Genomic DNA, 15,260 nt, shown 5'->3' with positions numbered 1-15,260 from the left:
TTTTAACTATATGCAAAAACATATATCATTAGATTCCTGTGGTGGATAATAATTTCTTCAGATTCTAAAACAGGTATCTAGTGACTGCTTAATTGTTCCCAGGTTGCATCAAAGATAAATTGAAATGAGTAATGGTATGAAAATGGTATGTAACCACATATTACTTGTTTCTGGTAATCAAGTCTTATTTTTTAAAAAGCCTATTGTTTTTGAGAATTGAGACATTTAAAACTTGTTAAAGCTTCTTCCTAAAAATAGAAGAGAAGAGGAGGTACTGTGTGTTTAAAAAAAAATTTTTTTTTTTAATAAAGAATTCGGTGTCACTAGTTCTCAGCCTTTATGGTTACTGCTGCTTATATTTCTCCATCTCACTTTTATTTAGTTTTTTGTACATATTTTAGCTGAATGCATAAGGTTTGTAACTTGTGTATGCACGTTTATTTTCAGAAAGAGCTGAGGCTTGACTGAATGTCCTTTTGAGGATTTCTTTGCTACCAAAAGCCAGCTGCTGCACTATTCTTTTATGCTGATACCTTTGCATAATTAAGGTCTGTGAAGAAGGTGACTTTAATCCGCACCTCCTGGCTCTAGTCCTCTTTGCAGTCTTTGTTTTTATTCCTCCTTTATTTTTCTACCTTCTCATCTCACAGGTATCAGTGGATCAGTCTTCAGTGCCCCTCTGACCACTCAGTTTTTCTCCCCTCTTCCCTCCCTTCTTTCCTCCCTTCCCCTTTACTCTCCCTCTCCCATTCTTGAGAATAGGAAATCCAGAGGGTTATTAAAATTATATCCAAAAAAAGTTTTAATAAAAAGACTCCATCCTACAAAAATTTCTGATAAATAATTTTAGTCCATCAGTAGATGGCTAAACTTGTTGAATAATTGCTTGATAAATATGCTGTCAGTTAGCTCTAATTTAGTTCTTAAATACTGATATTGAGGGAATTTTGTTTACTTTCTGGATGTGACTCTCTCAAAGCCTTTTTTTTTTTAAGATTTTTTTTTGATATGAACCATTTTTAAAGTCTTTTTTGAATTGGTCACAATACTGCTTCTGTTTTATGTTTTTTTATTTTTTTGGCCCTGAGGCACGTGAGATCTTAGTTCCCCAACCAGGGATCGAACTCACACCACCTACATTGGAAGGTAAAGTCTTAAGCACTGAAACACCAGGGAAGTCCCTCGAAGACAAATTATTGCCCTAATGAATTAAATTACTTATTTTGATGAACATGCTTTTCCTTTTAAGTTTTTAACATTTAATGATTAAATGTTAATCATTTTTGAGAGTTGGATGGAACTATTTTTTAAAAATAATTTGTGGGAGATTTTTATCTTCTCAGCAGAATTTAAAGACAGACTTATATACACCCTTATCACTAAGGTCCATGAAATCTAAATTTGTACTTCAATCTTAGATCTCTGTCCTTCAAGTTGAAGTTCTAGTTCTGACTGTGCTCCTGATAATTTAGATTTTTTTTTTTAATTTCATTCTCTAATGGTAGTATTGCAACTTTTATTTGGGGTTGAATCTCAAAAATTATTACATGAATATCTTTTTTATAAAAAATTTTTTGTTAGTAAAACAGTGTGATATCTGAAGCTATTTTGACTATGTGGCAGGAATGTCTGAATAGACCTCAGTACATCCTCACATACCAGAACTCGAGTTTTGCAAGTTCAATGCAGTTGATTGGAGAAAGGAGAAGCAGTTCTTGTTCTGTTTCTTGGTATACACATCATCAGGGGTTTTGAGAAAACTGCTCCTACAATAATTCTCAGAGCTGTTTTCTCAAAGGCAAAAGTGTGGCTTCAAAACTCACAGGGCTTTGGCTTGTCAGGTGCGACTTGCCAGATTTCATGGCACATCAAATAATTGAAGAATCCTGCCTCTCTAATTAAAAACCTGAAACAGGGCAAACAAAGAATTTGGTAGATTGTTTCAGATACCTAGAAATGCAAGTCTTTTCATGGTTAACCACAGATTGTTTACATAATGCAAATTGTTTGTCAAGCTCAAGGTAACACAGTTATTTGAATAGATTATTAGGTCAGTTATCTAGTAGCCAAGAGTTAGATGCATGTTCAAGTTATAATGAATTTTTTATTTTTAGTTGGTACCATTTTTCTCTTAATATTCAGAAATACAAATTGTGCATTTTATTAATAGGAATGAAAGCTCATGCTGGAAGATTTGCATAGGGTGGATGTATATATTTTATAAAATCAAGTTGTAAAATATGTAAAGCTACTGCTTTTTAAATAGAATATAAATGTTGACAGATAAATCTATATATTATATATTTTTAAATACATGTATGAAACTTTTGTTAGTTGAATATAAACTACATTGTGTGCTTTATGGAACTCAGTAACTTTTAATAATAAAGCAGTTGTCATTGATTTCTTTTTTTGTAGACTTCAATGCTAAATTGGATAGATATTAAAACTTTTTGTAGTTTATAATAATGTGAAAAATTACATAGTAGTTCCCCTTTGCAAAAGACTGTGATCTTTAAAAGATTATGGAGATAGTAATGTGTCCATTTCCAAAATGAATACAACAGAATGAAGATAGTCACTAAAGCACTTTGTTTATTTAAAGATCATCTTTGCTTATTAGTGTAGCCTAGTATATTTGAGTGATTCTTCATGCTTCAATTAATTAAGTCCTGGTTAAAGACTGGGCATTTTCAGAAAAGATGGAAATTGAGACCAGACTTCGAGTTAATCATGAGTCTGGTGCTCCTGAACTTCAGGCTGGATATGCTGTAAAGAACTTGCAGATACTTTACCAAGTGTACAGACAGATCAACTAACTTATATAACTGAGGGGCTCCTGAAGCTCTGAAAAGAAAGAAATAAGCAGAAGGGAATATCTCCACATCTCAGATATTCCTGGCAGGAAGAAATTCAGTGTGCCCTGCTGCTAGTCTTAAGTTTTCTTTGCACAGGAGATCTGCTTGCCCAGGAACACCGTACTCCTCCACTGGGGCAGCCAGGCTACCATAAAGCTCTTTTATCTCTGCAAGCTGTTTCTACAGCCCCAAACAACTAGATGAGTAGCTGATTAGATAAATGCAAGGTTTGTCTTTGTACTTTGATGGCCCTCTCTCCCTCTTTTATAATCCTTAAAATAATTTCTACCTCTCACAGAAGGGATGACTTTTCTCCACTAGTTTAAGCTATGTGGATAAGTGGTCTTACTGAAATCCTCCCTATATTCCATAGTACTTTTCACACTGAGGTAACACATGGCAAAATTAAACATTGACTGAATAAAAGTGTCAAATAAGGAAAGCTGAAATAAGGCAGAAAATACCTTTCATACATGTACTTGACCTTCAAGTGCTTAATGTAGGTAAATACATGTAATCATACATGATGCTAATATGGATGATTGTCCTACAGAAGAGGTATCCAGCTTAACATTAAAAATCTCTTTATCTCTACTTTCAACCTCCCAAATGTCTGTTTCTCTTTTCTGTTATAGTTGATTGCATTCCTATCCAACCTAATTATACAAATGAAGAATCTAGCACTATTTACCAGTCTTCTCTGACATTTTTCATCAAGTCCTGCTGAGCCTGTCTTTTTAAACCATCTCTGGTATTTTCTCCTTTTCTCCAGTCCCTTTGTTGACTTTTCATTGCCTGGCCCTGTGTTCTCAGGCTGCTCTTCAGCCCCCTACACACCTTGTTCCATAGATAACAGCACAAAAAGACTACTGTGTTCTTTAGTGTTCTTCCCTGTTGCTGGAATGTTCATTATCTCCTTTTCTACTGTCAAGGTCCACTACAGATTTAGTTATAAGGTTATCATCTTTGTCCTTCCCTTTTAGAAGGCTGTCCTACCAGCCTTCTGTCCTGAACGCTTTCCACTGGGACGATGTCTCACTTGTGTTTGTGTACCCAGCACTGTGGCACACGGTACCTATCACAAAAGCTTTTAATAAATGTTAGTTGAATTAACCTGATTGTACTTGTATTTTTATCCCAGCTTTTTCAAGGAAACATAGGCACTAGCAATTTTTGAACAAATCTAAAGCAAACCATCATCTGTGTGAAATGTTAGAACACCCTACCTTTACTGTCCCAGACAGTTGGAAAAAATTTGCTTTAATCATGAGTCATTCTTAATTGGCTTTGTTTTTTTATAAAATGCCTTATCTTTGAGGTAAATTGCTTGAATATGTTCACAAATTAAGAATATGATTATTTTAAACAATATATCTGCGGAACTCTGAGATCATAAAAATAAGCCTAACAGTCGTTAAGGTTAAGAATGGGCATTAAGCAAATACTTAGTGATGACCTATCCTATATCAAGAAAGGTGGCAGGTAAGAAAAGTATATATCTTCCAAGGGCCTATAATAAGGAAGATAGATAATACAAAAGTGCTGAATGTGAAGGGGTACAGATAAATGGCATGCATGCATGTGTGTGCTCAGTCTTCTATGATTCTCTGCAACCCCATGGACTGTAGCCCGCCAGGCTCCTCTGTCCATGGGATTTCCCAGGCAAGAATACTGGAGTGAGTTGCCATCTCCTTCTCCAGGGGATCTTTCTGACCCAGGGGTCAAACCTGCATCGGCACACTGATTCTTTACCACTGAGCCATCTGGGCCCACAGATAAATGGTAGTTTCTGACAATCAGAGGAACAAGTTATGTCATGGCTTGAAAAATACAAACTTTATGGATGAATTCTAGGCAAGTACAAAGGTTTCAAGTACAGAAGCTCTAGGACAGGACTTGTCTGAAAGTCAACCCAAAGGATGGTGTGGCTGGTTTAGAGACGGGAGCAGAAGCCAAAAGCCAAATGATGTAGGACTTCATGAATCAGGGTAAGACTAAAATTGATTTTTCATGGCTTCCATGGGCCTAGCAGGCAAAGTTGCCATTGTTCTCAGGGCATTTGCCAGTTAGGAGGAAATTAGGAAACTGAGCCCCTGTTTGGGCAACATCATAGGGATGTTTGCCTAGCAAAGTCCAGAACATCCCCAAATGGGTCTAAGCTACTCTGCCAACATCCCACCCATCAAAACTAACATAAAGCCAGAGCCCAGTAGAACTCCACTCCCAGAGGAAGGATCACTTGGGAAAACAGCCCTGATTCAAACTTGCACCCTGGAGTGGTTTGGGGAATGTCAGACTGGATGTATATTAAGATGAAGTCCCTGACTGGCTGTGTCCTCCCGAGGAGATCAAAAGCAATTGGAAGTTTCTCTCTGAAGAAAGCCTCAAGTTATTCCTGTATAACTTGAGTGATTCATTTCAATTCAGTGATCTGTACACAAAGATTACCTGGAAACAAGATACCAGGGTAAAAAAGCAGAAAAAATAGACCTAGAAAGCATTTAAAGTGGGGGGGTGGGGAGTGACACTATCTGATACAGTTTACTGCTCTGCACGCCACCCCATGTTGCTAGCTTCTCAAGAACAAGAACCTGTCTTGTTTAACTTTTTACACATTCAAATACCGAGTCTGTGCTGGGTCCCCAGGAGGTTATGATCTGGCAGGGAGGGGAGGACAGGGATGTCATAGGGTAATAATAGGATGCAGAGTGAGCATCAAAGCAGGCCCAATCATAAAATAGATAACTAATAACCTACTCAACCAGTCCCTCCTAAAGGAAATCAATCCTGAATATTCATTGGAAGGACTGTTGCTGAATCTCCAATACTGTGGCCACTTGATGCAAAGAACCGACTCACTGGAAAAGACCCTAATGCCAGGAAAGATTGAAGGCAGGAGGAGAAGGGGGTGACAGAGGATGAGATGGTTGGGTGGCATCACCGACTCAATGGACATGAGTTTGAGCAAGCTCCAGGAGTTGGTGATGGACAGGGAAGCCTGGCATGCTGCAGTCCATGGGGTCGCAAAGAGTCGGACACGACTTAGCAACTGAACGACAAGAACTACTGTGTAACACAGGGACGCTACTCGAATGACGTACACAGGAAAGACTCTGAAAGAGTAGATACATGTGTATAATTGATTCACTTTACTGTGAAACGTCAGAAACTAATATGACACTGTAAGTCCAACTATACTGCCCCAAAATAATTTTTTTTTAAAGGAATAATCAAAGCTAAGGGAGTCTGGAAAGAATTCCAGGGGAGCTGAAGAGTATTTGCATCTGAGATAAAGCATACAGCAAATACAAAAACCAAGGGTGAGAGGGAACTGTGCAGCGTGAAATTTGAATGAGGGAAAATACAAGATAAAACTAAAGCTAGAACATGAAAGACCAGGTTATAGAGTTTTGATTTTATCTTATGGGCAGTAGTGACTGACAGAATCAGATTTGCACTTCAGAAAAGTTACCTTAGCCATGGGTTGGAAGAGTTACAACAGGAGGCTTAATTGTAACGCAGACGGCAGATGACCCTGATGTGAATTGATTATAAAGCATTGGCATAAATATATACATCAATGGAACACAACAGAGAGTCCAAAGGTAATTTTCAAAAGAAATGCCATGGTACTTCTAGGGGGGAAGGTTAATCTATTCAACACGTGGTACTAGTGCATTTAAAGAATCCTACCTCACACCATATACAAACATTAATCCCAAATGAATCATACACCTAAATTAAGAGTAAAAACTGAAATTTCTTTAAGAAACTGAGAAAATCTGAGATCTTGAATTTGGCAAAGACTTCTTAACTATGACACAAATCATCAAAAGCAATTGATTAAAAAAAGATGCTCAATGTTGCTTATTATCAGAGAGATGAAAATCAAAACTCAAGATTGATCACCCCACTGTAGTCAGAATGGCCATCAGAAAGTCTACAAGTAAAGGCTGGAGAGGGTGTGGAGAAAATGGAACCCTCCTACACTGTTGATAGGAATGTGAATTGGTACAGCCACTTTGGAGAACTGTGTGGGGGATCCTTAGAAATTTAGAACTGCCATACGATCCAGGGCATGTATCCAGAGAAAACTCTAATTCGATGGGATAATATGCATCCCAGTGTTCATAGCAGCACTGTTTGCAGTGGCCAAGACATGAAAGCAACCTAGGTGTTCATGGACTGATAGAGATGATGTGATGTATATATATATACACACATAGGGATACATGCTGCTGCTGCTAAGTCGCTTCAGTCATGTCCAACTGCGACCCCGTAGATGGCAGCCCACCAGGCTCCCCCGTCCCTGGGGTTCTCCAGGCAAGAACACTGGAGTGGGTTGCCATTTCCTTCTCCAGTGCATGTACAGCAGCCTACCAGGGACTTTCCAGGCAAGAGTACTGGAGTGGGTTGCCATCACCTTCTCCGATATATATACATACATATATATATGTGTGTATACACACACACAATAGGGTGTTAACCATAAAAAAGAATGTAATAATGCCATTAGCAGCAACATGGATGGACCTAGGGATTATCATAGTAAGCCAGTCAGTCAGTCAGTTCAGTCGCTCAGTCGTGTCCGACTCTTTGTGACCCCATGAATCGCAGCACGCCAGGCCTCCCTGTCCATCACCAACTCCCGGAGTTCACTGAGACTCACGTCCATCGAGACAGTGATGCCATCCAGCCATCTCATCCTCTGTCCTCCCCTTCTCCTGCCCCCAATCCCTCCCAGCATCAGAGTCTTTGCCAATGAGTCAACTCTTCACATGAGGTGGCCAAAGTACTGGAGTTTCAGCTTTAGCATCATTCCTTCCAAAGAAATCCCAGGGCTGATCTCCTTCAGAATGGACTGGTTGGACCTCCTTGCAGTCCAAGGGACTCTCAAGAGTCTTCTCCAACACCACAGTTCAAAAGCATCAATTCTTCGGCGCTCAGCATTCTTCGCAGTCCAACTCGCACATCCATCCATGACCACAGGAAAAACCATAGCCTTGACTAGACGGACCTTTGTTGGCAAAGTAATGTCTCTGCTTTTCAATATAAGTCAGAGACAAATATCATATGATAGCACTTGTATTTAAAATATGATACAAATGGACTTATTTTCAAAATAGAAACAGACTCACTCAGACACAGAGAAGGCAATGGCAATCCACTCCAGTACTCTTGCCTGGAGAATCCCAGGGACGGGGGAGCCTGAGGGGGGTGCCGTCTGTGGGGTCGCACGGTCAGACACAACTGAAGCGACTTAGCAGCAGCGGCACAGACAGACCTAGAAAACAAACTTAGGATTACCAAAGGGGAAAGGAGTTGGGGGTGGGATGATGCATGGATAAAGAAGATGTGGTGTATGTATATATAGACATATATATGTACACATGTATTACACACAATGAGATGCCATTCTGCCATAAAAAGATGGAAATTTGCCATTTACAACATGGATTGACTTGAAGGGTTTATGCGTAGTGAAATGGGTCAAAGGAAGACAGGTGCTGTGTGTTGTCGTATGTAGAATCCAAAGAATGACATAAAGTAATAAATATAACAGAAAGGAGTGGACTCGCAGATACAGAGAACAAACTCCATTACCAGTGGGGAGACGGAAGAGGAAGGGGGACAAGATGTGGATAGGGGATTAAGAGATGCAAACTACTATGTATAAAATAAGCTACGAATTGTATAGCACAGGGAATATAGCCAGTATTTTTAATAACTATAAATGGAGTATGAGCTTTAAAAACTGAATTATTGTTTTGTATACCTGAAACTTACATGCTGTTGGTAAATCAGCTAAACTTCAATTAAAAAAAAATAAACCAGGGATTTCTGGGGCAGTTCAGTGATGAGGACTGTGTGCTTCCACTTCAGGAAGCATGGGTTCAAGCCCTGGTTGGGGAACAAAGATCCTGCATAACATGCGGCCAAAAAAGAAATCAGATACCTGTTTGATACCTATATTCTCCAGATACCTGGATAATATAGAGTGGTGAGAAGAGGTGTGAATAAACTTACGGAGGTGATGGATATGTTCTTTTTCTTATCTTGATTTCACAGATGTGCATATGTGTGTGTGTGTATACATATGTATATACGCCTATATATAAACTCATTACATTGTACATTTTAAATATTTGTAGTTTATTGAACACCTTACCTCGATTAAACAGAATTAGTAAGCTTTAGTAATAAACTAAGAATGAAAATGGTCTGAAATAGGTATGAGAACATGAACAAATTTAACTGTCATCAACTTGCTCAAAATCACAGCTTAAAAGTGATGGAGCTGGAAATTTAAATCTGAATCTGACACCACTCCCTGCCACCAGAGGAGGAAATGGCAACTCATTCCAATATTCTTGCCTGGAGAATGCAATGGACAGAGGAGTCTGGTGGGCTACAGTCCATGGGGTCGCGAAAGAGTCAGACACAACTCAGCGACTAAACAACAATAACAACCAGAATTGATCTCACTACTTCAAATAAGAGAATGGAATTTACTCTCCGGTTTAGGTCAAAGATTTTTCAAGCTGTTTCTCACAGCTCTAGGAATTCCTTGGAATTACCTCAGGGAAATATTTGAGTATGTTTCACATTGATGGTCTGTATATGTTTGCATTAGGAGAAAGGGTTTGCTGTTTAGAACAAGTTAGAGAAGCACTGGTTTAGACACTCCTTTTAATAATACCTGTGGTTGAATTCACTTTTTCCAGCAGCCACATCACACTTGATTTTGATTGGTGAAGCTGTATTTTTCATGTTGCTTATATCTGTGTAGGGTTTTTTTCCCCCCTTAATTGTATTGTTTTGTCCCCAGTAAAGTTCATTACTTATTTGAGGAAGCTTCCACCTTGATTGGGCTTCCCTGGTAGCACAGCGATTAAGAATCCACCTGCCAATGCAAGAGACGCAGGTTCGATCTCTGGGTTGGGAAGATGCACTCCAGTTTTCTTGCCTGGAAAATCCCATGGACAGAGGAGCTGGGTGGTCTGCAGCCCATGGGGTCAAAAAGAGTCGGACACGACTTAGCAACTAAACAACGACAACAAAGTGTGTTACTTATTCATGTCTTTTCACCTTTAGTCCTGCTGTGTGTTTTTTTGTTTGTTGAGCCTTGTGTCTTTTTGTTTGCTTTTTTCCCATCTTGTACCATATTCTCTCTCCTTCCTTTTCAATATCACCTCAGAGCCTCTGTTCTACATCTTTCCCATGTTTAAAACAAGCAAAGGACAGCAGGCTACAGTATCTGTAGCCCAGTGTGTTATTTAAACTACTAATGCTTTTCCGTCACACATTAAACTATCACCTCTCAGGCCATATTTCTGTATAGTTTTATCAAAGAAAGGAGATGCTGATTTTCTGGTGCAACTTGTTTTTGGTGAGCTTCTGCTGGTTCCAAATGGTCATTCCTTTGGTTTCTATTTGAATAAGTAAATTCTATGTATTGTTATGTAATTTTTAATCTGCTGAAATGTACATTTTCACTCTAAAAATATCTCAGAGTGACCAAACAGTGATGGTGTCAGTGAGGGCGCACCGCTCCCATCTCCCTTCCTGAAGTAACTTGCTGGTCAGCTGCAGACAGTGTACTTAGCTGGTACCTACCCCTAACTGAAGCCCTTCAGGGATAATCTGCCTTGGTTTTAGAACCAAAGTCACCCTTTTTTGAAGCGTACATGCATGCTAAATCACTTCAGTCATGTCTGACTCTTTGCAACCCTATGGATTCCAGGCAGGAATACTGGAGTGGGTTGCCATGCTCTCCTCCAGGGGATCTTCCCCACCCAAGGATCGAACCCTTGTCTCTTACATCTCCTGCATTGGCAAACGGGTTCTTTACCACTAGTGTCAACTGGGAAGCCCCTTTCCCAACTATCTCCCAGCCAATAACTAAGCTTGTGGGGGCCTGGCCCCTTCAGCCCAATGTGGGACCTTCTCCAAACAGGTAATACTTGCTCTAGATCTTCCCTTTAGGGGAGATCTGCATCTGCATCTCTCCATACCCAAATTTGCTATCTCCCCTTGTTCCTGTCACAGGTTTCATATCTGCATTGTAGTTTGGTTTTCCCAGCCGCATCCAACTTTTGTCTTCCACAAACTACACGACAAACCTCCCATGCTCCTAAATCAGTGTCTGCTTCCTCAACAACCCAAATCAGCACAGTTCGCACTGGGTGTTGTCGAAAAGATGATAAGACGGAGTTTTGAGACCTCATCGCTCACTGTCACCCTGACAGGTGATGACTGGGAATAATGTTCCATTGGAGACCGTCTTGGACAGTACAATGGTTCGTGCCTTTGGAAACTATGAGAGAACAATGGAATTGGCTGGCTTGTTAATTTTGTTGACCACTGCTGGCCTGTTTGGGCCCCTATAGCTAAATCCCATTGATGAGTGGCCGAAACAACAGGAAATGATTTCTCACAGTGTTGGAGGCCGGGAACTCCAAGATCAAGGTGTTGGCAAAGTATCTGAAGCCTCTTCTGATAGGCAGATGCCATCTCTGCCCCCGTGACCTCTTCCTGCACTCACAGAGAGACACAAGAAGTGACACACTGTTCTCTTCGTTGTTGCGACCCCATGGATGATAGCCCACCAGGGTCCTCTGTCCAGTCCACGGCTAGGCAAGAACACTGGAGTGGGTAGCCATTTCCTTCTCCAGGGGATCTTCCCAACCCAGGGGTCAAATCTGCCTTTCTGCATCAGGCATATTCTTTACGCCTGAGCCTCCTCGGAAGCCTCCAAAACCTAATTATTTCTGTAACCAATACTAGCACTTTGGGATTTAGGACTTTAACATATGAATTGGGGATTGGGTGAGAAGGGGAACACAGTTCGGTTTGTAGCACCCCCAATAGAAAGATAATGCAAAATTGAGGGCAGTTAACACACAATGGAAAAATGTGTCTGAACACCAGAGGGCCTCTTTGTTAACTGCCAAGGACGATCTTATTTCCTGCAGTGGGAGAGAAGGAAAAGCTGGAGACCAAAGTTCAAAAGTAAAATAGCCTTCAGTTTCAAGGATATTTGAATGCTCAGCTGAGAGAGGTTTCTTATGCCAGGGTCAAAGCCCCAGCTGGGATAGTTTGAGACTTTGACACTTGGGATGGAGACATCTGGGTGGATAACTCCAAATATTTTGGCTCCCTTGACCTCTGTGAAATTTTAGAGCCTGTAGAGGTGGCCTGACCCTCCCAATAAAGAGCGAAAATGCTGGGAATTCCCTGGCGACCCAGTGGTTAGGACTGTGTACTTTCGCCTCAGGGCCTGGCCAAAAAAAAAAGAGCTAAAATGCTTTCCCATGTGTAAGTCTAAGGTACAGCAGAACCTTCCTGAAATGTACTGCAGAAATGGAAAGAAAGAATTATATATTTTTTAAATTTAAGTTTTCCCAGCGTTTGTGATGTAATTGACATACAGCTGTATTAATTTCAAGTGTACAGTGTGGACTTCCTGGTGGCCCAGTGCTTAAGACTCCTCACTTCCACTGCAGGGGGTCTGGCTCTGATCTCTGGTCAACGAACTGAGACCCTGCCTGCCGCACGGTGTGGCCAAATAAATATGCAATATGGTGATTTTATATATTTACATATTGTGAAATTATTACTTGAGTGTGGTCAGTTAATACTTCCATCACCTTACATAGCTACCATTTCTTTTTTGTAATGAACACATTTAAGATGTACTTTCTTAGCAACTTTTAAGTTTATAATATGTTTTGGGGTTTTTGTTTTTGGTTTTGGTTTTCTTTTAGTCTCAACACACAGCTTATGGAATCTTAGTTCCCCAACCAGGGACTGAACCTAGGCCACAGCACTGAAAGCCTGGAATTCTGAACACTAGGCCACGCGGGAATTCCCTATTATACGGTATTATTACAATGTTGTACAGTCGCTCAGTCGTGTCCGACTCTTTGAGACCCTGTGAACTGCAGCACGCCAGGCTTCCCTGTCCTTCACCGTCTCCCAGAGTTTGCTCAAACTCATGTTCATTGAGTCAGTGATGCGATCCAACCATCTCATCCTCTGTCGTCCCCTTCTCCTCCTACCTCACTGTATATTAGGCCCTCAGAACTTTTTCTGTGGTGCTGGAAAAGACTCTTGAGAGTCCCTTGGACAGCAAGGAGATCAAACCAGTAAATCCTAAAGGAAATCAACCCTGAATATTCACTTGGAAGGACTGATGCTGAAGCTGAAGCTCCAGTAGTTTAGCCACCTGATGTGAAGAGCCAACTCACTGGAAAAGACCCTGATGCTGGGAAAGATTGAAGGCAGGAGGAGAAGGGGGCAACAGAGGATGAGGTTGCTGGATGGCATCACTGACTCAATGGACATGAGTTTGAGCAAACTCTGGGAGTTAGTGATGGACAGGGAAGCCTGGTGGGCAGCAATTCATGGGGTCACAAAGAGTTGAACACAATTGAGCGACTGAACAATAACAACAACAATTTATTCATCTTACTGGAAGTTTGCACTCTTTGATCAACATCTCCCCATTTCCCCCACCTCCAGCCCCTAGTAACCACTCATTTTCTACTCTCTGTTTCTATCAGAAAGAAAGCAGGACCAATTTAAAGAAAGTAAAGAACAGAAAAGAATGGAGAGAACTAAATGCGTGTGTGCTAAGTCTCTTCAGTCTTGTCTGACTCTTTTGTGATCCCATGGACTGTAGCTTGCCAGGATCCTCAGTCCATGGGATTCTCCAGACAAGAATACTGGAGTGGGTTGCTGTGTCCTCCTGCAGGGGATCTTTCTGACACAGGGATTGAACCCACGTCTCTTATGTCTCCTGTATCGGCAGGCAGGGTCTTTACCACTGAGCCACCATGGGTTTGAAATGTATGAAGTAACAGTTTCCCAAACGTGGGCTATCAGCCAAGGAAGGACAGTGCTCCTGAGAGAAAGGAAGCAGCTGTGGTGAACCCTACATGTAGCACAGCTTCCTGCCTGGAGAGGGTCTTCCAGGCTGCCTTGTGGGCAGGGGAGCTCGGTGGAGCCCCATCACCTCCTCTGTGAGGAGACAAAGCTGGAAGGCAAGGGGGGCCCAGCATAACTAGCATTGTCAGGTTCAAGCGCTGAGAAACAGGAGCAATGTGCAGAGAGTTCCAGCGTGGAACAGCGAGTTCCAGGTTGCAGGTGGCAGCCAGCAAGTCCTTAGCCTGTGAGAAAACCACATCTGAGTCTGAGAAAAGAACTGCGCCGAAAAAGGGCAACCCTAAGAGACGCCAAAGGGCCGAGAAGAGTTTGTATTCTCCCCAGCCAGAGAGGGGAACCCTGTAATATCTGGGACATAGCATGAAATATTCAGGAGAACATTGCCTAAGTAGTAAGGAAAAATGGATTCCCAACTCTGCTCCCACCACAAAAAACCCAAAGGCAAGTATCAAAAAGGACTAAACTCTTTCCAGGCAACTCAACTGCATCACAGAACAAAGCTCTAGAATATTTCTAGGACTGTATCTGTGTATTCTCATTTCCATGTTGCTGGAATTACATCTGTTGCTCAGTCTTCCATGGTCTTTCCTCTAGTCACAAAGCTGAACAGATTCTCATGAGCTCATGGATGCTGGCCAGTGACAGAAGAGATCGTGTTTTATATCTTTGTTTCTTTAAGAAAGAACTATAACTTCATTCACTAGAGCAGTGCGTGTGCTTATTTGCTCAATTGTGTCCGACTCTGACCACATGGATGGTAGCCCGTCAGGCTCCTCTGTCCATGGAATTCTCCAGGCAAGAACACTGGAGTTGATTGCCATTTCCTTCTCCAGGGTATCCTCCAAACCCAGAGATTGAACCTGGATCTCCTGCATTGCAGGCGGTTTCTTTACCGTCTGAGCCACCAGGGAAGCCCATATAGCATTGCTGAGTGTTAAATCAATTCAACTCAATCTTCCAGTGAGATTTGGAATGGAGCCAGAATTCATACTTTAGGGGAATAAAGCTCTCCTAGATGAATCTGAGGCACAGCCAGGTTTCAGGATGACTGGTTTAACTCACTTCCAAGTTTCTTAGGTTACGAGCAATGTTATTTCTCTTTCTTTTCCAGGAGGACGGAAGACAAATTTTGCTGTAATTTAGTATCAGGAGTGTAAATACTTGTCTGGGAGAATAACACAGCAAGGGAACAACAACAAAATGTACAAACTGTAATTCTATTGCAGAAACAGAGGAAGATATATAAACTGCTAACCAAATATTAAGAGGAAAACACTTCCTGTTGGGCTTCCCAGGTGACGAGGTGGTAAAGAATCCCCTGCTGAGGCAGGAGATGCAGGTTTGATCCCTGGGTTGGAAAGATACCCGAGAGTAGGAAATGGCAACCCACTCCAGTTGCCTGGAAAATTCCATGGACAGCCTGGTGGGCTACAGTCCATGGGATCGTAAAGCATC

General features: G+C 41.3%; 1 protein-coding gene across 5 annotated transcripts in view; it reads left to right on the top strand.

The window, feature by feature from the left end:
* UBE2W (ubiquitin conjugating enzyme E2 W) overlaps positions 1-15,260 on the top strand; it is a 119,490-nt gene that overhangs the window by 92,133 nt on the left and 12,097 nt on the right. The window lies entirely within an intron of this gene.

Source organism: Bos javanicus, chromosome 14 (assembly GCF_032452875.1).
Source record: "Bos javanicus breed banteng chromosome 14, ARS-OSU_banteng_1.0, whole genome shotgun sequence".
Taxonomy (NCBI): domain Eukaryota; kingdom Metazoa; phylum Chordata; class Mammalia; order Artiodactyla; family Bovidae; genus Bos; species Bos javanicus.
The sequence above is the reverse complement of the archived record's forward strand: the minus strand, read 5'-3'. Positions and strand labels throughout refer to the sequence as shown.